The following is a 26,661-nucleotide window of genomic DNA, read 5'->3' as shown; positions in this document are numbered from 1 at the left end:
AATTCAGTCTTTCTAATTTTTCAGAGGAGAAGAGATCAAAGTTACTAAAGAGAGAAGATTAGGTGGTTAGGAGGAATAAGACACATTTAGAATTGAGTAGGCAAGGGCTGCTAACTATTTCTCTTGCTTCCTGCTTTATCTCTTTAATCTATCAGCCCTAAATGCCCTGAATATTTGAAAGGAGCAGTTCTTCCCAGACCTCTTTACCATTTTATGGCTCAGTGGATATTTTTCTCCTTAAAGACAAAATGTTCTTAGGATTCATTAACAATAGTTTATATCACTGATCATAGTGAGTGTTTCCTTTTTTCCCTCTGGAATCCTGTCTGACAGTTTTTCAATTTTCACTAGTAAAATTGAATCAATCTATTCTAACTCTCCATCATTGGGTAATTGCATCCCTATTTGGGTAATTATCTTCTTAATGAGAAAATCTCCCATCTTCTCAACTTCTTCCATATTTCTAAGAACCAATTCTTGTAGTTCAGACTTAGAAAAGGTCAACTACCTAGGAGTATTTACCCCCTCTTAGATCTCAATCCTCCAGTTCACTTTCTAGCTAATTCTCCTTTATTGCTAAACTAATTAATTCCCTCCTGTTAGAAGACCTACTGCTTAACACTTGCAGAAGGTTCATTCCAAACAGATCAAACAGAAACGTATATCCTTTGGAGTTGCCAAGGTGCTTTATATTTTTATTTTATATTTTTGATGGGGAACAATATAATTGATTGATTGTAATCTTTTAAAAACCATTTTTGGTTTGCTTCAAGAGTATTTCTTGATTACATCACTGTTTTAATATCCCTTTTTGGTGAATTTTATTCCTTTTCAGTAAGAAATTAGATTTTTACCTTTCTTATGTATAACTAGCTGGAAATGAAGTTTGATTACTTGGCACATATGAACTATATAAGACAAGGGTGGGAAGAGCTACAATTTAGAATCATTGAAAGTATCCCCTGAATTATAGTTACTGCTTAAATGGCAGAAGTGGAAAGAGTATTGCACAAGGGATTAAATTTTACATTTAGACTTACGAACAACTGAATTCAAGTTGTGGTCATCCAACATACTACCTGTCTATTCAAAGAGAAGAGACTGTACTGATTTAATGCCCTTGGGTAATTTCTGAAGCCAAAAAATTAGAAAATTTAGTTTTTTGCACAATCTCTTCCCAGATGAAATGGCAGCTCTGGATCAAAATCAGGAGAAAAAGACTATTTTTAATGATAAAAGGGAATGGGCAAAATCATCAGCAAAAGTGTCAAAAGAAAATTTGCATAATTATAGGTTATTATAATTATGCAACTTTCCCATTTCATCTTGTAAGATCCCAGTAAAACAACTCTGTAAAATTTACGTAGACAAATTAATGAAAGGAGCAAATATACTTGTCACGTTACTGGTATCCACAATGGAGCTATCTGATACCATGGAATCATTTCAAACTCAAAGTGTTGGGTTTTCTATCTTGCAGAATTTCTTTGATTTTATTCCAGAAAAAAAGTAATAAGAACATTGTGTAATGGGAGAATAGGACATGCTTGTGCATATTATGAGAGGCGCGTGAAATTGACAAATGTTGAATGGGAGGTCTCGTGCAATATGTTGAGATAACAAACATTTTCCTTGGTGCAGTTTTGCCTAAAGCAAAATATCACTGTCAGCAAACAGAAATGAATCATTTTGTAACACAGCAGGAAACCGAAGGAATGGCAAAAGAACAATGCGCAGAGTCGATTGTAGCATGTTTTTGCCTGATCGATCTCATATCTTCATCATCCCACCACAGTAATTAAAGAAGGGATTTTGTGTGTGTGTGTGTGTGTGTGTACATGTGCTGGGCTAGAGTGATAGGAGCATTGTGAAGGAAGCAAGTTATACTAAAGAAACCCAATGAAATCTTCCCCTATACAGATTTGCTTGATCCTTCTTTCATAGCTTAGCTTCCTCCAAAGTTTTATCTAAATAATAAATGGGAGAATAAGATTATTTTTAATAAAAAAAAACAAATCAAATAAGAAAAAAAATAATGTGATGATATAGATCAAATGGCCCCCAAACATCACTGCTGAGGGCAATGCCATTTTTAAAAATTCCATAGTTTTTATTTGATGTTTTCTTTACCTTAGCAGAGATAGCAACAGTTTTCTTTAATTTCAGTGTACTTGCTTTTTTGTTCTTTGCAATAACTACACAATCAAAATAAGCCAATTAGCACCAAAAGGTAGGGTAATTTCTGCTGAGAAATATTTATTTGTTTTTTTCTTACCGTGTTTCTTTTCAGTTTCCAGGCTTTCGGTAGTATAAATTCCATCCAATAAAAGATATTTGTCTATTCCAGTTCTTTGTCACATCACATCTGGAACAGTCTAATTCTTCTAAACATTTTCATCTGCTTTTCACTTAAAATAACAGAAAGAAGACATACAGGCATCAAACAAATATTTATGTTTCTCAGTAATAGCCAAATTCTAGAGCACCCCCTCACTCCTTCCCCTGGACTTTAGTAGTGAGTAAGAAGAAATACAATTTATAACAACAATGATCTTTATGTAATTTATTTTTCAAATATCACATGACACTTCCCTTCCTTCTCATTTTTTGGAAATCTAGGGGTGCTTTGTTGTTACATAGCTACTCTTTTCAATTGAAGGCCAGCTTAGAGAAACCTAAATTGGAAAAGATTAGCTGAGGTTCTTTATTACTAACTTTCAACTTTATACTTCTGTACCTTCTAATTGTTATATGGCAACCTCAAAAGCAAAGCTATTTACATGACTGGTTGTTTTAGGCTACTTCTTTGTACTCTAAATCCTTTTACTCACCTTTTATGACATTTGTTCAGTTGGCTTAATGAACAACTTGTATAATATTTTGATTTTTTCATTTCTCTAAACACAACTTCATTTAACTTCAGTTTCAATGTTTTAAACGTTAATTACTATATGGGTCTAGCTTTTCTCCTAGTCTTCAAGAGTATATGTTCATTTCCACATTGGATTTTAAAAAGGAGTGTTTTGGGGGATTCTCTTTAAAAAATCTTAATCAAAGTGTTAGATATATAGGTTACTTTTTATGTGATATCTCCTTAATTAACCTTTGTTAAGTAGGAACAAAAGATTATCCCTCCATCTCCTGCTAAAAAGTTACTTGGCATTTGCTTTCTCTTGATTTGGTATTATCTAATCCACCCCTGGTGTATTGGGTAGTAGTGCTGCCGAGCACTTTTTGGGACTCTTTTCCACCTTTGTCGTCTCTCTGCCACTCAACTTTCAACTGTGATTCCAATAAGCTGTACCATACGTAGTGGCCACATCCCAGTAAACCATTTCAGCAGACAGGGTAACCTAGACAGAGATAACTGAGAGATCTCATACACTTCAGTTAATTAGGACTAGGAAGACACCTACCTCCATATATCTAAAGACTTCCCCTGGCAGAATGGGTGGATAAGAACAATTTGTTCCAACAGCCCCAATGGCAGCCAAAGCATGAGTTTGCGGAGCATCCAATGCCAAAATCATCCACTACATCCAGCGATCTTTCCATTTGTCTTCCATTGGACTTTAATGACTCTGGGAGAATGTGGCAATGACTTTACACAGCTCTGCCTTTTTTAAATCAAATGTCTATGAGAATCAGAAGACATACCTATACCCCAAAGAGGACACAGGACTATCCTTTATTTCAATTTCTTGACAAATTGTTTTAGTGCCTTGATGTTTAGTGCCTTTATGTTGTAAGACACTTTGGGAGTCAGTTCGGGAAAGATGATTGTACTCAAAACCTTAAGATCTAATAACTAATCATAAATCTCTTCTTGTCTGTCAGACAAGTAAGTTTCAGCTCTGGGATTCAGTTTCCTCACTTACCAAGTGGTGATGATAATGGCTATAGTGCATTTCTTTCAGGAATCTTGTAAAGATCAAATAAGATGATTAGGGAATTCAAGTAAATCTAATCATTATTTGGAAACTACTTTTTTTAGGCAATTCTATTTCTATAACTATACAAAGTCATCACCTAGATTCAAATTTGTTTTGCATAATAAAACATTGTATATTTTTTTCCTCAGAAAAGTTATCTGAGTTGATAGTACAACCTTATTTTATAAATAATGCTCTTAAATTACTGTCAAGTGACTTGCCCAATGTAAATTAGCAACTATATATCAAAATGGGGAGTTTGATCCTAGTTCTCCTGATTTCTTACAAATTCATCTTTCCCTGGCATAACTCTACCTCTACCCATCTATACATTTTTCAAATATAATCTCAAAGTTATATAGCCCATGCTAGTCAACACTGAAAAAGACTAAAACCCATGATTATGTGGATAGTTAAGTATCAAATGATGCTTTAATTCCATGGTGTCAAACTAAAAAGATATGTGGGCCTATGGGGCTCATGTTGATTTCATCTTAAAATGTAATATTGTCTTTGTTTTATTTTACTTTTATTTTATTAAATATTTCCCAACACTTTAATTTGATTAAAGCCATATTTCAGAGTGTTTTAGGCCACATGTAGCCCATGGGTTGTCTGTTTGAAACCTTTATTCTAATTAACAAAGAACCAAAAAAGTACTTTTCAAAGATAGTATATCTTTCAAAATGAAAACATACAAATACTTCATATAACCATAGCAAATATATGCATGTATATATATATATATATATATATATATATATATATATGTATGAATACATCCAATATGTATGTGTATTTATTTTTGAATGTATATATTTATGAGTGTGTATATTCCAAAGGTTGCTTCAGTAGGCTAACTTCAGTAGAATACAAATACTTATTTTAATCATATATTTAATGTGCTTTTTAACATTTTTGTCCTGCCTATGTTTCTCTTTGCCAGCGACATTGTAATAATTATATCATATCCAGGATCATTTCAGAGATTTATGGATGAGATTTATGATGACTCTCTTTCCACCTGGGAATAATGCCTGTTGGACAGACTGTCTCTGGTTAGGCAACCTATAGAGCTAGTCCATTGATTTTGACTATACATAGCAATTTAACACTTGTTGACTTTAGGATTTTTAATAGGAAATCTATCTATCTGTACATATATACATATATATCTGTGTAGAACTGGAAATCTGTATAATCTGTGTAGAACTTGATTCTCCATGAATCAAAGGTCAGTGTATTCAAAATTTCCAGTTCTATTGTACAACTGTGAATCATAGAATATCAGGATCTCCAAAGAATTCTATCTGCAAATTCTCTAGCAGTCACTGGAGAGGTGCATACTGGACTTAAGTATACTATAATAAATAATTACACATCAAGAATGTTATTAAAGGTTCAAAAATATTTTTCATACATGAAAAGTATATACTTAAGTACCAATTCCAAAACATTCCATTTTTATGGATCTAGAGATAGAAGAGATATCTAAAGCTATAATTTTAAAAAGTAAATAAAGCTTTACTACAACCTCCCCATGTTACCATTGAGGACGAGGATTAAGTGCTTTGTTCATGGTCATATGGGGAGTAAATAAGAGATGTGGGATTTGCATCCAGATTCCCTGACCCATAATGAGATCATAGATCCATGGAAATGTTCCAGGATAAATGAACTCAATAGTTTAAAGTAAGAGTCCCATTTTTAGTCACCATATAATGGCTGTTGTGAGCCTATCCTTCAGTTAATACAATAAGCAGTTATTAAGCCCAAACTGTATGCAGTGTGCCCCATTAGTCATTGTACTTGCTACTGTGGAAGGATGCAAATTTAAGTCAACTCTTAACTTCAATTTAGTGTCAAGAGAAAATAGTCAAGAATTTTAAAACAGGATGGAAAGGGATGAGTTCCAAGTCTAGCATGTGCTTTAAACTCTAAAAGATATAGGAATTTTAAAAAGAGAGGTGGGGGGGAGGGCTCAATGTGAGCTGTCACATTGAAGTTATCCAAGGAAACTCCTTGGAGAAGATAGGTTTTGACTGATTGTGGCATATAGACACAGCAGAACAAAAAATAAATTCTGTTTCCTCTCAACATTGGAAAGTGTGGAGCCAATTTATCATGACACAACTCTTAATACCGTGGTCACATAAGATTTTGATAATGATTATCTTTGAGACCCCAGCTCAGTAACATGAACCTGTGGAAAAAGTGAGGTTATAAACTGCCAAAAAAATTGCTGAAAAATTGCTGGAAGTTATTTATAAATGACAAAATAATTAATGAGGCAAGAATAAATAGTAGAAATGATGAAATTGAGTTAGTTCTTTTGTAGTTACACTAAGCCAGTTTGAAACATAGTATGTCTTTTTTGGCTTATCTTCCCTCCACCCCAATCTCCTCATTAATAAATGGCTACTTGATGGAATTAAGGAATATTATGGAATTAAAGACCCCAATTAGTCATGTGGCTATAAGAACAAAAACATAGGAGGATAGTGAATGGAAGCTTGTTTTAATAATCATTATGTGAAAGGGCTCTGCTAAATTTGTTCTCCGTTTCCTCATTTTATCCTGGCTTCTCAGAATCTATTCTAGCAAAGAAAAAGGTCTGGCAGGTCCTGCCAAATTGGAAAGACTTCAGCAGGGCTCCTGTGAAATACTGTGCATTTTTCTTCTAAGAATTAAGTCTAGTTCAGTTGGAAGAGGCTCATATGCTAGAAGGCTATAAAGCATTACATTTTTTGACAGAGGAACCTTTACAGATCATCCACTATATTACAGACTGGGTAAAATCTATATTATTCAAAGGAGTACCTCCACTGAAAATTATATAGGTCCTTGTAATATCATATCATGATTCACACACACTTTTTAAATGTAAATTAACCCATTATTCTGTTTCCCCACCACTTGACGCTTTGAGACATATTCTAAAAAGAAGATAGTATCTGCTTTGTTCTAGGACAAAAAGAAAGGACGTGATGTGATAGAATGACCAAAGTGAATGGTCAGAGGGAAAAAGCAACACTGATAACAATGATATGGCGCCATGTCAAATTTAACTCATTTTTCTAAGGCTCCTTGTCAGTTCCATCCATCCTGATACATGATGAGTTAATTGAATCTTGATGAAGTCTTAATTGAATTTTGAAGTGGTCAGAGGTTCCTGTCAGTGATCAGATAGCTGAAATAAGTTAACCTAACTCTCCTTATAGCCAATTCATAAATCCTTTCCACTTGTGTCAAGAATGAACTAAAATTCCACTATTAGGATTGATCTGTTCTCAATGATAAATCTAATGAAAATTGTGAGTTAAACATTTCTTAGAAACTGGGAGTGACTGAATTTGCTTGCTCAAGGGAGAATTTTAAAAACAAAAAAAGGTGTATATCATAGAATTCTATATCCAAATGTATTTCATATCTGGGTAAGGAAATCTAGAAAAAGGACATCTATGGTTTAGGAATCAGGCTTGTAATTCCAGGGATAATTTCAGATATGATTAATAAGTTATTAAAAATTAAGTCTCTACTATTTGTCAAGTATATTGTGAAATATTAGGGATACAAAAAAGAGCAAAAGATAGTTTCTCTCCTCAAGGAGCTCACAATCTAGAGACATAAATATTATGATGCAGGATGCTATGGAGTGATTTGAGAAACGTTCATTTGTTTTTTTCTATTTGTTTATTGTCCCTGCTGTCACGCCTGTTTTATTTTTATTTATTGATTTTTTATTTTCTAGCAATTATTTTTCTGTTTATGTCTAATTCAAATTTTTCTTTAAGCCTTTGCTTGTAGCTATTTTTTGCTTTTTTGTTTTCTGAATTTTCGTCTTGTTCTTCTCTGTCCATGATTTTCTGTTTTTTTTTTTTTCCCCATTATATTTCTTCATTTGTAAATTTTGTTAAATAAGGTTTCTCTTTCTAGCATAGGAGTTTGTGGAACACTTTCTCAATCTTCAGGCATTTTACACTGTTCTGTTTAATGCTAGTTCTTGGGGTTTGGAAGTTTTCAGTGCTTCTAAGATGGTGTGATCTAGGGAGATATATGACCCCTGTTTTCCTGCTCTGCCTTCTGGACCTTATCAAAGAAAGTCCTAGATATCTTGAGACAATCCTCTTCATATTCCCGATCCCTTAGAATTAGAAATAATACAACCCCTCAAGCTTCCCTCAACTAAAAGGACCCCTATCTTTTCTTGTTGCTTATGACTCAAAATTTGGTACAGTCAGTTGTATTTACAAAGTCTCTAATCCGGTATCCAATGCTAGCACAAAGGTCCTTTGTAGTCTCTTTCTGATCAGTTGGCAGGTCCCCTCGTCATCTCTCAATTGGGAGCAGTTAAAACTGCACTGCTTCAATACCTAATACCCCAAACCTCAACCCCCATGGCCCAGAATTCAATTTCCAAACTTCTAAGTTGTCGGGCTGGGAAAATATCTCACACTGACCTTTTGTTCGCTTGTCCACTCCAGAATTTGATTTGGAGCGTTGTTTTAAAAGTGTTTGCAGGAAAATGTTAAGAAGGCCCAACTGAATACTTTCTCTATTCTAACATCTTGGCTGCACCCCTCAACTTAAATTGACTGTCTTCTCCCTTCTAAAACCCATTGCATTTATGGTAACCCAGTAGAATGAAAACACATTATTATATCCATCCAGTTGATCAGAAGGTAATCAAGTGATAATAAATAATCCTTCAGTTACTAGGACCTTGCTGATAATAGATAAGGAGTACAACTGACTGTACACATGTCACTAAATATTTGGGGAATTCATTTTCCTTATCTGTAAAAGAATGATTTTTGAACTCGGTAATCTATTGATTTTTTTCTGACTCGTGGAAAATGTGACGCTTTGCTCTCATTACAATGATAGAATCTTAGCATAATGAGGGACTTCAGAATTTATTTCACCTTTCAAATAACCAAAAAAAAAAAACCTTCCCTCCATGATGTCATCAAGAAATAGTAAGCCAGACTCCGTGTGATCCAAATATATAATATTAGGTTATCACAATGTAATCTGCTCTTGGATGTCATTTACATGTTCTAGCTCTCTAAATAGATTGCAAAATCATGCAATTAGAAACTAGGTTATTTTTATTCTTTTATATCTATATAGAATAAAGCATGGATCTGGGTCACAATTATTATTTTATAGATGCTTGATGATTGCTTGATCCAACTTAGAAGTGACTTAATGCTGTGTATTTATGTTGAATTTTTATATGACTATGCAAGCATCTGTTTAGAAGTTTCTTCAATGTAGACATCTTGGAGTGTGTCTCCTTATTGATGAGTTAATAAATTGAAGTTTCTGGGATCTCATTTCCAAGGGCTTAGACATATTCTGACTTTGTACTCTGCTCCATATGCTCCTGCATGCACCCTGAGGTGGATTTTTTATTTCCTGTTATTACTGTGCAGGTGAAAGTTGAAGAGGGAATTGGTTCTATAAGGAATTTTCATTTGGTTTCTTTCTCCCAAACTGAAAGTCAGTCTTCTCCCTGAAAACAGGGAGAACTCATGGGTTTGTCTATAGGACCCAACAGTCCTTGAGAGGTGAATTCTGGAGAAAGAGGGAAGCATCGGGAGACATTTCTGTGCTACTCATATTTTAAAATTTCTATTCTGCACCAATTTATGAATTTCTATGGAGACTAGGAAAAATTAATAGTAGTATACGCATTTGCATACTAATGTGTGCTCCTTGCCAAGAGAATTTTTGATGCTTTCTGACAGTCAGAGAATGGGGGCCTTCAGGCATTTTCTTTTCACTTACCTGCAGGAAATAATACAGATTTAAAAATTATTTTTAAAATATTTCTTACAGTTATATATTCATACCCCAAGCAAAGTCTCTGAATTTTCCTCTCTCGAAGTCCTTTGAAATTTGAATATATTTTTCACCTCCCTGCAACAATGACAAACAGTACCAAAACTTTAGGAAGAAAAATACCAGCAATAATCCTTTACGAATCATTTGAAATTGACTGTAAACAGGGTCTTGGCTGTCATTATTTTTACACTCTGCTTGCATATTAAGAAAGTATTCAAACTTTGAAAAATAGAGTTTGGGTATTTTTCTGGACAAGTAGTCATTTATGATTTGAATATGTAAGCATTCATCTCTCTGATAATAATGGGAAGGATTGACTTGCTTTCAAGGATATTTTAGTCTTGTTATAACCATGAACCATCCAAGTTGGACTTTATTTAGAGATTTTTACCAGCAATACATCTTTCATTATAGGCCCTCCTATTTCATAGTCATATTTGATAAACTTCAATAACTCCCTATTATTTCCAGATTCAAATATGCATTCTTTCAGATACTTAAAAATCTTTATAAACCAATAACTAATCTTATAAACTACCTTTACACTCCACTATATTACACTATACTTCAATATCTCTTCTAAACCAGCTATGTTGCTCACTTGCTGTTTTTATTTTTTGCATTTGGCACCCCATCTCTCAATGCTTTTGCATTATCTGTACAGTTTGCTTGGACTTTATGCCTTTTCACCTCTATCTCTTAGATTCCGTAGCTTCTTTCACATTTCAGCATAATTTTTTTTTTCTTTTTTCAGGAGGCTTTTCCTAGGCCCATTTTCCATGCAACTTACTAGTGATTTTCTTCTTATTTTTTTTCTTTGCTCTGTTTATCTAGTTATTTATTTATTTTCTTTTTCCTTTTTCAGAATATAAGATTATCAAGTAAGAGAATGCTTTTTGTCTTTCTTTGAATACCTCACAATTTGCACAATTAGTAGGTATTTTATTACTTATTTTTAATTTATTTAGAGGTTTTCTTTTTTGTTTGTTTACTTGCTTGTTTGTTTTTTAGCCCTTGCCTATGTTACCTGTCACATTTTATTGGTGGTTTGTCAAATGTCACTCTTCTCATTCACTGAAGGTTGTTCCTATTCCTCAAATAGTAGGGCTACATATATCAGTAGCCATTGGTTGATATACTCAAAAAAAAAAAAAAAAAAAGGAAGGCAAGAAAAATTACATTGTGTATTAAACTTGAAGTATCACGTCCATTTTAGAGCCAATTAAAAGAAACTATCAACGTAAGCCTTAAAATTAAAAAAAAAAAATGGGAAGTATCGTGGAACTTAAGAAATAGTTAGATTAAAGAGGTAGGGTCAGTCATCCTGTTTTGCTTTGATGACAGGGGTCACAAACAAGTTGACTATCCACCGAGTCTTACTTCAGTAAGCTGGTGCTAAAAATGAACTATTCTTCTTCTTAACCTCAGAAGACTTACAAATACTTGGAATCATTGCTCTAAATCAGGGTTTTCTGGGATCAACTCTAGGCGCTATTATAAAATAATTGCTATGTTTCTATTATGTAATATATATACATATATATGAAAATAAGTTATATTTCATTATTTTGTGTTATATAAATCTAGTATACTATTTACCATTATTTTAATATATAGCTATACTATATAATCTATGTGTGTGTGTTTATATATAGACACATTATCTAAAAATGAAAGTCTGACAAATATCTGAAACAAAAAGCCTTTACATATCTTATCAGTCTCTTTGCATTTTACAGACTAAATCATATAAATATCTTTCTAAAAATTGAAAGTAGTAAAAGTTCCATGTTAACACTTCAAGTTAGAGCCTGCTTCATATTTTAGTCTATCAAAATTAAAAGACATATAAATGAGTTTGTTATTTCATGTGTCACATGGCAATGGCAAGAATTGTACAAGCTGAACAGACATAGACGAAATTCAATCTGAATTGATGGAAAGAATTCCTACATTGGTCATATCCCAAATCCATCCAAGTACCAGTGTAGTGAATTGCAGTTTTTCTTTGCTGAGCTCAGTTTGTCTTAGATTCTATAGTCTAAATATCTTGCATATAACTTAACATTAAAGATTGAAACCTAGAGATCTTAAGTGTCATGTACTCCACTACCCTCATTTGGCCTCTGAGTAAAATGAGATCAATAATAGGCACAAATGTCATTTTAAAAATCTTTCTAGAAATTAGCTAATGAGACTGTATTGTGCACATCCCCTCAATGACATTCTTCTTCCTTCTCTGTCTCTATCTCTATCCTTCTTTAGAAAGATCCATCTAGTAAAATCATTGTCTTTATTTCTTATAGCAATTAATATAGCTGCTTGCCCTTAAAAAATACATATATATCATTGAAGATGATGCTAGCCCTATCCCCTTAAAGTTGTTATTTTAATACTGCAGTCTGTTTTGCATCAAAATGTATGAAAGAAAGCAAAAAAGGGAATTCTGCTGCTTTCTTCTAAAGTACAATGAGGCCAGAAGAAAAGGCAGTTTATTTGAACTGAAGTGCATAAAATTGAAATGAGATAGAAGAAAACATTTCCTATTAGTGGAGATTTTTTTTTTCTTGTTATGTTTTGAGCTGAAGCAAGTTGCTTCAGAGATAGACTTCCTTTGCTAGGTTCTAAAAATGGACAGATTCTTATAATTGACCTTCTAATTGAAGATTATCTCAAGTTCCCATGTTGCCTTAAGAATCTGCAAATGAAATCTATTTTTAAAATGAGCTTTTATTCAATGTACCTTACAAACTTGTGCTAAAGCACAAAAGGAGTAAACATGTTCCCCATTTTCTTCAGGGAGAAAATGAAAGTCAGAGACATTAAGTATTTGCTAATAGTCCCTTAGGAAATGAGAACAATTCTAGAATTATAGGATTACATCATCTTAGTGTCATGGAATCATATGAAAAAGCTGAATGAGGGATGAACTGAGAAATCTTCCTTACTAGTGTTATCTGCTTTACATGGCAATAAAATAATTTTGAAAAATATAGTATAATTTTTCAAATAGTAAAATACTGAAATTTTTAAAAATAAGATTACAAAATGTTTAACTTAAACATATGAAATATGCAGTGGCTGCACAAGTAAAGAACTTATAAAATTGGCTCCAGCTAGTCAGGTTTTATGCAAATGCTTTACCAACTTTGTTGATTCACCTCCTTCCTGACCTGGAACTCCCTTGCTATTCCAAATTGGGCTTCTCTTGAACTGATTGAACCTCATCAGATATTTCTGCTGAATTGGGCAAATAGAATGGTAACGTGGTGATTTGAACAAATTTTCATTAGCGCCTGGGATGAAATCACAGAATTGATTTTCATCTGTGAACTGAGACAGGACCATGAACAATTCTCTAGAGGAAGCAAAGAAAGAAAAGTGATTACAGTCTGTGCATACAATGCAGAGGCACATTTTGTAGGTATTTCATGTATAATAGGATATAATTAAATCAACCCATAATGCAGTGATGAGGAGTGTAATTCATGGACTGTGTGTCATAATCCACATATATCTGTATACCATTGTGCTCAATAGCCATCTATCTGTAAAATGGTGACAAATAGGATAATTGGCTGTTGGTTATATTTAGGTCTAGACTCGGGTACCCTTGGACATTTAGATAATTCTGCAATGGAGATTTCGGTCCTCCCAAAACAATCTTCTAGCAGAGATTCAGGGCATGTGGACTCATAATAAGCAGCACTAGATGATGATAAAGAAATCCCCAAATTACCAGCTAATTGCTAAAGCACGAATTCGATTGGTCAACTCGGCCTCCTCCCTCTAAATCAAAAGTAACCTCAAATTAGCCTGAATAGTCCAGGCTCTTAGAAAACTAAGGAAATATCTTCATCTAAATCATGATTGAACGTGTCCCATCAGAGAAGTTTTCTAGTACTTTGCAGGGAATATCCTTCTTTTTCTAAAGCTGGAAGGTTTATATATTAACTTGCTTTCTCATCCTTATCTCAAGAAACCAAAGGTAAGTTAAAACATGGGTTATGGAGATGGAGTCATTCAGTTTTATCCTGTGGTTGAAGCCTAGGCATTTACCTAAGTCACTTTTTTGTTGGTACAGAGAATAATGTTTAAAAAGGGGAAAAATGCAAATTATAGATTTCAACCTAAATTTAAACAAGAAACTGTTTTTGTCTAAGGAACATTAGTGATCATCTGGCCAAAGTCATACTTGAACAGGAAGATTCATTGTGACATACAATGATTAGTTAATTGTCATCCAAGTCTTTGCTTAGACAAATCTAGTAACAGAGAGTCTGCTTCCCCATGAGGTACTCCATTCCTCTTCCCAGAAGCTCCAACTATTAAGAAGATTTTCCTGACATCATTTGTAAAATTGCCTTTGTGGTTTCAGTCACTGATCCTAATTCTTCCTCCTGGGACAAAACAGAACAAGTCTAACCCATCTCCCATGTGACAGCCCTTCAACTACCTAAAAACAGCACTCATATCCCCTCTCTGACTTTTCATTAGATCAAACACTCAATTATCACATTTAGACATCATAAAGTAATTGTTATGTTGCAAGAGCCTGGGAGTGAATCTTCTGAGAATACAGCATGACCAAGTAAGGTTTAGAATCTTCATTGTATTAGGACCCCCATGACACTATTCATAATTTCTCTGAGTCTATGCTGAAAATCTAAAAATGTAATTTTTCTTTTTTTGTAAGAAGAGATGAGAGAGAAACAGAAAGACTAACAGACAGAGGCAAAGACAAAGAGAAATTAAAGTCCTATTTGGGTAAAGAAGGATTGATTACAGATTCAATGACATCATCCTCAAACCTTTCAGGAAATCAAGGGTGTGGTCTGTCAATAATGGAGAACATAAATTCTGATCTTTCCAAGATGTCTTGGACTGCCTACTTAGGAAATCATGGCAACCTCATTATTATTCTTGACTTCATATCTCCTTCTATGAGTATGGTCTTGAACATGGCAGTAGTAGAAAAATCCAATGTCTAACACTCTTCTGTTGACTTCAGGCTGTAGCTAGAAGACGGTTTCTTCTTCTTGAAAGCAGGTTTAAGTCTGTAACTGAATTAAAGTAGAATTTTTTTTTCTTATTAAAAGTAGGGAGAATCAGATTTCAATTATCTTCTCTTTTAAAAATGAAGCATCTCCACTTGTTCTCTGGTCAGAATTCATATGTACAAAAATATTTATAGCCCCAAAGAGGAATATAGAAATAATTCATTATTTCCAGAACTCAAGAAGCTCTTAAAAAATCATCATGGAAACTTTAGCACATAAGCTGTCTAAAAGAAAAAAAAAGTAGTAGTTTTTACTTAAATATTTTTTCATTTTATATGATTTTTATTTTAAGTAAGCATATAAAAATTAGAATTTTGCTACTGTTCCATTAAGAAAAAAGAGACTCACATTTTTAAAAAACGAAAAATAAAGTTGCACAGTTCTAGAAAAATAAATCTCACGTTAGCCTTGTGTGGAAACATATGCCATTGTCTGCATTTATCATGTCTCTGTAGGAAGGTTAATACTTTATTGCATTTTCATTCTTTTAGATTCATAATTTTTGATTTTATTAATAAGAGTACAAAAGTATATCAATGTCATTTTCAATTTCTCTGAAATTGTCCATTTTGTGATTTATTATGGCACACTCATGTCCCAATACCTCATATTCCACAATTTGTTTAAACATTCACCAACAGAAGGATATCATCTTAGTTTCCTTTTTGATTCTACCAACAGAAAAGCTACTATATAAATATTTTTGTACATATGGATAATTTTATTCTTCTTTTTTATTTCTTTGGAGTATAGGCCTAATAATATTAAAAGCTGAGTCAAAGATTATTTGGTAATATTCTGGGTATAGATTATCTGCATTTAAATGTATCATTCTTGCAGGAAAATCTTTCTTTTTCCTGGTAGGTTGAGTAGCAGAAGGTAAAACACTTGGATTTTCCACTCATTCCTTTTTTTTTTTTTTTTGATGATTTTTAGAAATTCTTAGAAGAAATATCAATTATTAATCCAATTCAATATATTTTATGTGATTTTATATTTTGTTTGCAATTAAAAATTCTATTATTAAAATAAAATTCATATTACATATTTTCCTATTTATTAAGCTAGAAATATACCTAGTAGTTGGTATATTTTGTAGACCTCTTTAATAAACAGATATATATATGTGTTTGGGTGTGTATATCTGTATGTATGTGTATGTGCATGAGAGGTCATCTCAAGCAAACTTATCTGACATTAATACTAATAATATAACATTTCTATCGTCCTTCAAGTGTTGCAAAGTGTTATACAAATGTTATCTCATTTTACCTTCACAATTATCCCATTGTGTGATAGTCCAAGAATTCTGTTGTCCATCTTCTGTTACTAATTTTAAAAGGCCCATCCTTCAACAAGTTTGCTGGGAAAATATAAGCAATGGCTATAATTTTCTCTGTGCTATTGTTGTCTTTGACTTTCTCTTAATGTCTTTAAAAAAAGATATACACAAATTACTAAAGTGAAGAATAATATTTCATACGGTGTACTGTTCAGGCTGACCCATTTGTTTTCTTCTTTCTACAGGGTTGGTCTAGCAACTTTTTAGTCATATGTGTTATATATAAAGTTAGCCTGTACATGTTAGTGTAAAATTCATTTTTATGCATATTTTGATGATGTGATACAGTATACTTACATATATTTCAATAAAAAAGAAAAGTAAGTGAAAAGAAAAAATGTCTATCTAATGTTTCAAGTAAAGAATAAATAATAGATAATAAAATAGATAGCAATGATAATAGATAATAGATAATAAAATAGACAACTTATAGATTGTGTATCATCATATGAACAAACATATATGTATGTATATATACATGCATATCAATTTGAGTATATATGCTTATATGTATACACATATGTAAATGTATAAATATAATTTTGAATATATACACTCTTCTATATGGTCCACTGTTTATGTATCATTGCTGTATTTTCTTAAGTCACCAACCCCTCCTACCCACTAACCTAGAAGAATCTTTGTAACCTAAATAGCTACAGTAAAATTTCAATTACACCTAGTTCAAGAGAAACATTATCAATAGTTATTCTTTTTATGTAATGATGAAGATCACTGATGAGATTTAAGTTTTAACCCCTATTTATCAAGAGGGAAGGTGATAGGAAAAAGAGGTAGCACTGGAACTGAAGCAGGGATACTTTTACCAACTATGCAATTCTGGTTGTCACTCGACTTCATCTTGCCTCAGTTTACTCAACTTTAAAATGGAGATGATCATATAACTCTACCTCATAGAGTTGTTGTGAGACTAAAATTGATATTTGTAAAAAGTATGTACATGCTTGACATATATAGTAGGTGTGATATAAGTTCTTATTTCCTCGTTTCCCTCCTCATCTTCCCTCCAAATAGGTTGTATAATGGTTAGAAAGTTATTTCTTATTTCATTTGTCCCAGTTCTTCTAAGTTCCAAAATTATTTTTTACAACTTCTAAGTATCATTCATTCCCACATGATATTTTACAAATTTAGCATACATTTGACTTGTATCTTTGCCCTCAAAATATCCAAAAATAGACTTGATACAACTTGAATTTTGTTTCTAATTCAGATTCTTTCTTCCATCCCTCTAACCCACAATGATACCAAATAACGTAGTTTAGTATACCTTTAGTACAAGAAAATGTAATTAAAATGACCCAGTAATAAACCTCTTTTTTGTGCTAAGTTACTCAAATAAAGACCCATTTAACTATAACCCTAACAAGTCATAGTTACTGAGGTCATACATTTACTCTTCCTTATGACACCAGAGGGCTGTGGAAGTCTGACCTACTCCCAAGGGATCCAATAATCCAGGAAATCTTTAAGCAAGGGGAAACTACCATTATTTCCTTTTCCACCCAGGATCAGTCTTAGAAGAGTGGAAATATCCTATCTCAATACACTCAGGATCACTCATAAATTGTTATTGAAGGCATTGGGGCTGAGAACAGTCATAATTTCTTTTCTTTTTCTTTACAACCAGCATAAACCTCCACTTCTCTCTCATGTTAGTTTGGAAAGTTTGTGTCATTTCTCCATTTCCCCAAATGGCTAAGTTGATTTCAACTTTCGTTATCTGAGTTCTTTAAAAGCAAGGCAATCCTAGCTCAGCATTCTCATGTTCCTAGTGTGTTCTGTTATCCCCTATGTTGCTGTCTCCCATTTTTATTAACCAGTCTAGTCTCTCCTATCACACAGACTATTGTTTTTATGAAGGCCATCAGAAAAATTTTGTAACTCTCTCTTACTGTTTAATTAAAGACACTTTCTTTCAATTCTTTAATTGAGGTCCCTAGCAAGAGAAAAAGAAAAGAAAGAAATATAAAGGGAGTTAGCCAGAAGTTATAGATAATTATTTAAGGCTTAATATTTCACATGTATTTAGGGTCTTTGATGTTTATAAAATGTTTCCTTCTATAAAACTCTGAAAATTGATTAGATTTTTTTTTTTTTTGGTGATAAGGAAACTGAGTCTCTGACAATTAAAGTGACTGCCCTAATGAGTTACTGAACTAATAGCCAGAATGCAAAACAAGATCATTTAATCTCAAGTCTACTGTTTGCACTATCTTGCAAAATCATTATTCTTTTAATAATTTCAGTATTTCTTACAGAACTTAGCACAATTATGGACATATGTTAAGCTTTTAACAAACTCTGTGTGTGTACGAGTGTTCCTTAAGTTTGACAACACTTTGTTCATGATTTCTTAGGCAATCCCCCTCAACTGGTAGCTGAAGTTAGATCTAGCAAGCTAAATTCTATTCTAGTTAATAGTTCTCTCAAATGAATCTTAACATAACTCAAATAAAATATTTTATAAAGTGTGTTATAAAGCAAATAACCACATGAAAGCTTATATGCATAACTGTTTCATGGAGAGTCATATTGGAATTGGAATAAAAATGGGTTCATATCTAACCTGACACAATTTGAAGATGGTATGGATAAGTAAGTCCTTTCAGTATGAAATAAGTCAAGAATCATTGACCTTTTACTTTATGTGAGGTCATATTCTAAATCACATTCAGCCTGAGAGTGATGCTTTTTTTCAAAAACATTCAGTATGGTTACCATCACACTGCACTGAGAGTAAAGAAATCTCACTTGCCATCTCACTGTAGGTTTTTTTCCCCCTTTAGGAAGACAAATCTTATCTTAATTTCACACAATCTTTTAATGTGCTTTCTTACCCATAGTTCAAGGATCCACAATTGTGGTTAATTTTCTGTATGCAAAGCAATAGTAAGGGTTGGGGGCAAAGAGGAAAATACAGTGAATGTTTAATATTCCTTAACATAGTCTTGACTTAACAACTACCCAAAGTTTTGTTGAGTTTGTGGAGTCTCTGGATAATCGTTGTTGAGATCACATGTACTAATGCTGGTGACATAATTTCATTTAATGACAGTACAGAGAATAGAAGTTAAAACTGATTGGACCTTTCCTTTTATTTCCCTTTGTCCCGCTCCCCTGAAAAAGGAGTGGGACATAGACATGGAGTAGATCTCAGAAACTATCTATTATAACACCATAACTTTATAGAATTACAAATCAAGAAGCAGGTGAGTTCAGTTGTATCCAAAGTCACAAAGGAAGTGTCAGAGATTGGAGATCTTCTATATCCAGAAACAGTGATCTTTCAATATACCTCCAAAGCTGTTCTTGTTTGCTTTTTCCAATCAGCAGAACCCATATCCTAGTCCTAAAGTTGGATAGGTATAGAGAATGGAATGAGAAATATATATATATATATATATATAATATATATATATATATAATATATATATATATATATATATATATATATACTGAGTTAGAACAAAACAAACCAAAATGAAAAATATAGATAGACATAATGCATTGGGAGTGAGAATGTGAAAAATGATAGGAGATGAACCATAGTGTTTTAAGTAACTTTTCAAGAGGATTATTTATAGAATAATTAAATCTGTCAGAATACTATTAAATTCAATAGAATTTGTTATGTCAACTTTGTTTTCTTCTGATACATGTGTACATTGTGAAATATTTGTTCATAAATGACTGATCTCTGATATTTTTCCCAGGTCATCTCAAAGTCATATGAATGACTTGTATAAATCGATTAATAAGGATCAATCAACCCTAAACTGGATACTTCACTGAACAAGTCCCAGTGGACAGAGATCACACTCATAAGCAAGCACAGTGAGTAACAAGTTCTTCTGTTCTTAAAAAAAAAAGAGCTGAATATTATTATCACAATTTTATCTATTTAGTGCAATTATCTATCTGCATTTACATAGAATCTTATACAAAAATGCCCACCAATGAATACTATAAAATTTTGCATTCTTCTTCAGTACCAAAATCAAGATAATTCTCATAAAACTTTGTTTTTCTGTGCTTTTTAGTTCCTTTTGTCCAGCTAAGTCACTTCAGATATAAATATACTGTATCTCTCAGATCAGCAAATTGAACCAAATACCCAAGTGACCCCAATTTTAATTGACTTGTAGCAGCCTACCAACTGTTAGATTATTTTATTCCAAACATCTCACACTAGTGCAACTTAATATCTTAATTGTATTTCCCCTAAGAATAAAAAAAAGATAAAGATTTTTTTTTTTTTACTGAGCCACCACAAAGATAAAAATTTTTGAAAATTCCTTCTAAAGAGCTACTGATTTCTTCTTTCTTTTTCCTTCACTGTAACAACACTATAATTCTCTGATGTCTAGTAATTACCCTAGCTTTCATTCAGAAACTGCAGAAACACACTCAGAAATAGAATCTACCTGTACAACTGACATATTTGAAGAAATCAGTTCTTATTAGCATCCATCAGGCCATGTCCATATTGGTTGATATTTTTGTTATTAATTGACTCCTTCAAATAAGTCATTTTTCCCTTTTATTTGTAAGGATATCGTCGACTAATTCCATTCCTTCAATGTTAATAGAAAGGGAGAGAAGATGGTTCGCCATAACCCAGATCAAAGAAATCATAGAAGGTGGAAATTGTATGTGGGAGGAGTCTAGTCAGAAATTCGGTGATAGAAGGAGTGTGCTGGCAATCAGGTGGCAAAGAAGCTCATGAAAAGCAAGCTCAGGACATTTGGGAGTACTTACACTGTCCTACAGGCTTTCATTATTGTGTTCTATTTAGTCCAATTCAAAGTATTAAGCGTTTTTTTTATTTGGGGGCTTAAATCCAAAAGTGGGTGTAACCCTATTCTGGCTCAGTGTGGCACTCATTCAGATAAGATGTAGGCAAATGATCATGCAGCATGTGGGTGTGTTGGTGTGTGTGTGTGTGTGTGTGTGTGTGTGTGTGTGTGTGTGTATGTGTGTGTATATATACATATATATACACAAATACATGCATAAACATGTACACATATATGTATACATGTACACCTATACACATGCACATATCCATATATATTACACACACATATATACATATTTTAAGCTTATTAGAAATAATAGCAGATAACAATTTATATGATAACTTAAATATTGTAAGGTCATATAAATGGAGAGATTTAAGTATGATCCGTCCAATGGTCAATTGCAATATCACAGAAGAGAAAACAATGAATGCTATCTACCATCTGACAGAGAGGTGACGGACTTCTGATACAGAGTGATAATACATTTTTAGCCATGGTCAGTGTGGAAATTTGATTTGTTTTGTTAAAGAAGCTTTTGCTTTTGTATTTCTTTCACAGTAGCATATAATTGGAAATGAAACAAAAGGAATGCTTGTGAATTAATAAAGAAAAAAAAAGGATTTTACTACAATTTTTTTTTTGTTTTGTTTTGATATTAACTCTACAATTCCTTTTAATCCTAAGATTAGACTGTGCAATTCATATCAAAGTAATTGTGATTGATAATGAGATACTTGTGATTGATATTTACTTTAATGGGATAAAGGGAGGAGTTTTGAAAGGATTATATGGATATTTCAAAATTTAAAATGGGCATGTAATATAAAAGAGTGATTTTGACAAATCACTGAATTGTATTTCTCAATGATCTTTGTCTAAGTAAAGTGACAGAGGAAAAACCAGAGACTTGAAGAGGAAAGCAACATTATAGATGATTTAGTCCAACACTTTAATTTTATAGATGAGTAAAATGAGACTCAGAAAGATCATGAAATTTTCCCCCCTCATATAGAATAAGTAACAAGAATAAGATTTGAACGTACATCTTTACACTGAAAATCTCACATCCTTCTCATCATATAACATGAACACTCTTGAGGTCACTTTTCTTTGTAAAGATAAGAAATCCTTTACATGTGTTTTATCTGTGTTTTGTTTGTTCGTTTGTTTTAAATCTAGAAAATGATAAAGAGGGAGGACTAAGTAATTTCTTAAGTTCTCTTCTGTTAATTGGACAAAATTTGGAATCTAAATTGTAGTTAATCTGAACTGTACAAAGCAGGCTAGAGACAGGAGTGTCAGAAATCAAAGAGAAGTTTAATTTCAAATTGACGAAAATGTTTGCAAGTGTAAGTCCTCCTGAGAGGAAGGGCTTATGGTTTGTCAGGAGGATAGGGCTTTTATCTATGATAATCATACAAAGTGGGACCCAACATAGTCACTTTTACATCTTGAGTAAAATGTTTCCATGATTGGCCTCTCTTAGAATGATATAGACATATTCTTGGGTCTTATAGGATCATTCTCTAAGTTATAAAAATCATTGAGCCCTGTCTCAGATTATTGAGTCTTGTGATCATTTTGCGGGGTGCAGAGCCAGAGTTAGTATGGAAGAAACAAGAGTGAAATACCTAGTTCAGTTCATGTAGCATGTCAAGAGATTTGATTAATCATCTTCTGCTGCAGGAAAAAGTTGGCTTTAATACCAACTCCCCTACAATTCTATGGGAAATATAAATCAAAGAATAAAAAAATTATATGATTTTGCCAGAGGTTGAGCACACCCTTCTTATGTTTAATTCAGGAAATAGCCTATTTGTTGGGCCTTAGGTCTGGAAAAACAGCATTTCCTATTATGTGGACACTTCTTACTCTGAATTCTTAGATTGAAAATCTCTAGATCTGTGCACTAATTCATATTGCACTGAGTAATATTGTAAAGAGTTTAGAGATTTATCATTGAATGTATATTGTATATGCTATAGAGACAATTGAAAACTTTTAGAATAAATTAGTTTTAAAATTACCAGATATTCTTCATTAAGCATAACTAAAGGCCAAACTGTTTTACTTGTCCAAAGGTATGACATTGAGCTAATTGCTCAAAGGTTTTTGCTAAAGAATGATGCTACAATACATTTTAGTTGGAATTTCTAATGTGTGAGAGCAAAGAATTCTCTTAACTTCCTTGATGATTTCTCATTCCACATTTTATAGTCTGCATATAGTTCTAAATTCAATAAATGTTCTCAGATCAGATTTCTATTCTATTCTTCTATCATTTTTGATAGTATATTGTTAATATTTAATTGTTAGGTACTTAGAGGAAATTAGGGAAAAAGGAAAATTAGAAGAGAGAAAAAAATCAGCAAAATTGAGCAATACAATGAAAAATTTGACATTATTTGCTGTGTTCAGCAATCAAGGACTCATCTCTGCAAAGGAATTGAAGAGGTGTGTTCTCTTACCTTTGGAAACAACTTTGTTCTTTGTAATTTCTTAATCTTCCTTTTCATTTGTTATCTGGTAGTTCTTCTATTTATGCTACTGTGGTCCATATGTATATTGTTTCTCTGGCTCTTCTTACTTCACTTTGTATTATTTCAGGTGAGTCTTTCATGTTTTTGTTGTGTCTGCCAAAGTGGAAAAAATGGAAGCAAATTCCTAGCCACTGTATGAAACAAACACAGCCCACCACCCAGATTATTTCTATATCTTACTGACAAAGCCCACCAGAATGATATAGAAAGAAAAATCCCATTTGAAATAACTGTAAATAACATAAAATATCTGGATCCTCTACCTGCCAAGACAAATCCAGGAACTCTATGAATATAATTATAAAATACTTCTCAAATGAAGTCAAATCTAAAAAATTGTGAAAATATCAACTGCTCATGGGCAGCCAGAGCCAATACAATAAAAATTACAATTCTGAAATTATTCAGTACCATACAAATAAAATACTTTTGTGTTAGTATTTTATAGAACTAGAAAAAAAATGATAACAAAATTCATCTGGAAGAATAGAAGATCAAGAAATCAAGGGAATTCATGAAAAAAAAAATACAAAGGATGGTGGCCTAGCAGTACCAGATTAAAAACTATATTATAAAGCACAAGTCATCAAAACCATTTAGTACTAAGAAATACAGTAGTAGATAAGTGAATAAATTAAATACACATGATGTAATAATCAAGACCTATAGTTATCTCCTTTTTGACAAATCCCCAGACTTCAGTTTCTAGGATAAAAACTCACTCTTTGACAAAAATTGCTAGGAAAACAGGAAAATAACATCAGAGACTCAGCAGAGACCTATTCCTCACACCCCGTAGGATATCAAGTTAACATCAGAATGGTTACATAACTTGGGCATAAGGGATGATATCATATGCCAATTAAGAGCAAGGAATAATTTACCTATCAGATCTTTAAAGAAAAGAGGAACTCATGACCAAAGAAGAACTAGAGCATATTATGAAATGCAAAATGGACAACTTTGATTTAAAAGTTTTTGCACAAAAAACCCCAACAAAAAAAGATTTAAAAGGTCATTAACAAAACTGGGGAAAATTTTACAGCCATAGTTTCTGATAAAAGGCACATTTTTGAAATATATAAAGAACTATGACAAATTTATAAATATACAAGTCATTTCCCAATTAGATAAATGGCTAAAGTGTGTGAACAAACAATTTTCAGGTGATGAAATTAAAGCCATCTATAGTCATATGAAAAAATGTTCAAAAAAACTCAATTAGAGAATTGCAAATTAAAACACCTCTGAGGTACCACCTCAAAGCTGTCAGATTGGCCAAGATGACAGGAAAAGATAATGAATGATGAATGTTGGAGAAGGTGTGGGAAAACTGGGAAACTAATACATCATTGGTGGAATTGTGAAATGATCCAACCATTCTGGAAAACAACTTGGAATGAAGCTCAAGAAGCTATCATACTATGCATATCCTTTGATCTAGCAGTGTCTCTACTGGATCTGTATCCCAAGGAAATCATAAAAAAGGGGAAAGGACGCACATGTACAAAAATATTTGTAGCAGCTCTTTTTGTGATAGCAAAGAATTGGAAAATGAACAGATGCCCATCACTTAGCAATGGCTGAATAAATTGTGATATTTGAAGGTATTGGGATATTATTGTTATACACAAAAAAAATGATGAAAAAGTTGATTTTAGAAAGGACTGGAAAGATTTGCATGAACAGAATAAGGAGAAACAGGAAAACACTGTATAAGATAACAAGACTGTGTGATGTTCAGCTAAAACAGACTTGGTTTTTCTCAGTAGTTCAGTGATCTAAGGCAATCCAAATGGACTTTGGAAAGAAAATGCTGTCTGCATCCAGAAAAAGAATTAAGGAGATTGAATGTAAATCAACACATGCTATGTTCACATGTTTTTTTCTGTTTTTTTTTTTTTCCTCTTGTGTTTTTGCCCTTTTGTTCTGAGTTTTCTTCTCCAACATGATTCAAAAAGAAATGTATTTTAAAATTGCTTTTATTTTATTACCAGAAAAAAATTAAACAATTAAACAATAAAAAAGAAACAAATAACTATCCTAATAACTAAACCAGGGAAATAAAGAAAAACTATAAACAAATACTATTAATGACCGTTAACATAAAAAAGTAATATCCCAACCAACATCTCTTTTTTTTTTTAAATATATGTGTCTCCATTTACTAAATTTGGACTTAATAATGCATTTATACAATAGCCCTTTAACAGCACACACACACACACACACACACACACACACACACACATATATATGTATTATTTATATATATGTATATATACATATGTATATTTAAAAGCACTTTATATAGCTTATATCCTTTCTTCAGAAGGATATAATGATGTAGATGCTATAAGCCTTTCTTATCTTCACTTATAATAAAAAGTTTGAGATTTAAAGAGAGTAGAGTACATGATTTGGCCATTATCATACAGTAAGAATCAGTAGCAGTATCTGATCCCAGTATACCCAGACCAGAACTTTTTCTACTCCTTAAAATCCCATTTTTATAAACCTTGTGTTTTTTGTTTTTTTACATTGCAGTGAATTTGTTTTTTTATTTTGTTTTTAAATAATTAATTTAATTGGAATCACTAAGACATTTACCATAAAACTTATTTGGAGAAAGATAGTTCTTATTTCTAAGCAGACCAGGAAAATAGTTTTGAAATAGACGACTTCTTGACATTTCTCTTTGATAATATTTTATCTGTGCAATTCTTCCTTCATTCCTGCTCTCCCATTTTTATGATGAAAGACAGATATAAAAGTCTTAGAGTATATTTTTATTTAAGGGCAAAAGCTATGGGGACTTTTGTCTGGTGTGCTTTAAGATGCCCTGCTATTTGCTATGGGATCCTGCTCCTACAGTTTTTCCAGGTTAGCACTACGATGTACATTGTTATACTCTGTAGAGGAAGAGAATCATTTGGTAGAGCATACGGCACAAATGATTGCAGTATCCTTGTATATTCACTGTGATGATGATGGTCATGATAATGAGCAATAATAGATAAGAGAGAATGGATGGGGAAGTAAACAGCCTCATTGGAGCTAAGATATTAGGGCACATCTACTTGTGTCTAAATAAAACTATTTAGTGTAAAA

Source organism: Antechinus flavipes, chromosome 6 (genome assembly GCF_016432865.1).
Source record: "Antechinus flavipes isolate AdamAnt ecotype Samford, QLD, Australia chromosome 6, AdamAnt_v2, whole genome shotgun sequence".
NCBI classification, from domain to species: Eukaryota; Metazoa; Chordata; class Mammalia; order Dasyuromorphia; family Dasyuridae; genus Antechinus; species Antechinus flavipes.
This window is presented reverse-complemented; position numbering follows the sequence as displayed.